The 2,035-nt window shown below is 48.1% G+C and overlaps 1 long non-coding RNA gene across 1 annotated transcript; it reads right to left on the bottom strand.

Annotated features, from left to right (window-relative positions):
- Positions 1-559: 559 nt before the first annotated feature.
- LOC110484902 (uncharacterized) lies at positions 560-1,407 on the bottom strand. The gene is made up of 2 exons (XR_002467841.2): positions 1,254-1,407; positions 560-833 (listed from the first exon to the last, which is right to left on the bottom strand). It is a non-coding gene; the product is annotated as an uncharacterized LOC110484902 (long non-coding RNA).
- Between the last annotated feature and the right edge of the window lie 628 nt (positions 1,408-2,035).

Below are 2,035 nucleotides of genomic sequence, written 5' to 3'. Positions count from 1 at the left end.
ATATTTTTTCTATATTATGTAAATATATATTTACAACTTCATCTACAATATAAATTCAGGAATTTATATACATGTAATTCCAGGTGCATCCAGCAAAAAGTAGACATGATACCCACACAGATCCCCAAGGGGGGGTGTATGTATCTAACATAATTATTTTGTACTTAAAGATTTATATCTATTTTATCTATATACATTTATATTATGGGTGTATGTATTTACAGTCTATAAAAACTGTGTAATGAATATAGTTATATATCGGAATTTTTTTTTTTCATTTTTTGTTTTTTTTTTTTTAATCTGAATTTTGGCCACCTCTGGGCTCCCTTGGGTGGGGCACACAGGGCAGGGTTTCACCTGAGCTCTTCCTGCTCCTGTTTGTCCAGCGAGTGCAGCAGCTGCCCAGCACATTCCCGGTGGCTCCGGAGATTGTTTCCTGACCAACACCCATTCGCAGTATTTCCCAAACCTCATCGCCATCGCTCCCACTCCCTCTTCCCCTTCCAATGATCCCTGCGGGCTGCGGAGCAGCCGAGTTCAAACAATCCGTGCTCGCCCATCGGCATTAAGGAGTTTAATAGCACCAAACAGATAAAAGGTTTCAAAGTGCATCATTAAAAAATATCCCTGTGGCACCGATCTGTGATACCCCAGGGCTTCAACATGACATGCAGAAACCTGTGGCTGCTTTCTTCTGAAATCCTTCCCGATTGTTCAAAAAGATGTAAAAATCCACATTTCATTTTAGTTTAGTTTAGTTTAAGAAACAAACAGGGTTCTCCCTGCCCATTCTCTGCTCACACAGCTATTCTTCAACTCCACGTGGTTCAAAGCTGGAACAAAATAAAATATAAAATTAAATTAAAATAAGAGAATATTTTTAATTCTATGTCTTTATGTCTGTTTCTTTTCCATGTTTAAAGCAAGGACACACAGTACACCTTTGGGGCAACAGCTGAAAGCCACTGAATCACAAAAGCCTGCTCACACCTGAAAATCTCCTGTTCACAACCTCAGCAGGGACCATCTATAGGTTTTGGGTGCTTCCCCTTGGAGCAGCAGGATTTTTGAATAGTCACTTATCCAGAGAGGAGCAGAACAGAGGCTGCAAGGGTAGGGTCTCCTGGTTTGGTGGGAATTCGGTGGTGCTGGGAATGGCAAGGAGCTGCTCAGGCCTCACAAGGGAATGGGGATTATTTCTCCCACAGACAGGCTGGACAAAAGGTCTGGAATAATACAGGGTCTATTTTTACCTCCCTTCTTGCAGGAATTTTGTGGCAGCCGGCGCCTGGTGGCACGCCGACACGCAAACACCCTCCCGGCGCTGGGGACAATGCAGCCCTCTCTGCTCGGAGGTGCTGGGGGAAAGACAGCCAGAGGGAAAGGTCCTGTCCTGCCAGCTGCTTCTCTGCATGCTGGAAGTCTTCCTACTGGTTTTTCACAGAAAACAAAACTCTCCTGACAAGCCCTCATGACGAACAACAGATGAGTCTTGTCCTTATCGCCACCCGGTTGTCACCCCTTCACATTTGCCCCTGGAGCTATTCCCACTGCTATAATTAACGGCAAATCAGGTGTCAGCTTGCTCTGCTGGACACAGCCGTGGAAATTCTTGGCACGGCGCTCTTCCTCTCGGGGCTGGAAGCCAAGTGCTGGAGACATGGGAGAAAAAGGGCTCATTACGCCTGCAGGGGGGTGAGAGCCTTCCCCTTCCTGCCCTGTGCACCCAGGCCTGGATCTAGGACCTAGCTGAGACCCAGTGACCACGACTGCACTTCTGTGTGCCCACCCAGGACAGCCTTGCTGGCTCATCCACCTCCCAAGGTTGCACCCATGGTCAGGCAGGTTCCCTGCAGCCAGGAGCATGGTGGTGGACCTTGGGATGCTGGTGCTGAGGGCCTGCCCTGGACCTGGAGGTCTGCAAGGGATGGGGCTCAGCCCCTGGGTGATGAGCCCCCCTCGCTGCCCCACCAAGACCAGGCTTGGTGGTATCAAAGCTTCCTAGCCCAGAGGATTAGGGACTAACACTACTGGT

Source organism: Lonchura striata, chromosome 3, assembly GCF_046129695.1.
Source record: "Lonchura striata isolate bLonStr1 chromosome 3, bLonStr1.mat, whole genome shotgun sequence".
In the NCBI taxonomy this organism is placed as follows: Eukaryota; Metazoa; Chordata; class Aves; order Passeriformes; family Estrildidae; genus Lonchura; species Lonchura striata.
Note: the sequence above shows the minus strand (reverse complement) of the source record. Positions and strands in the feature narration are given on the sequence as shown.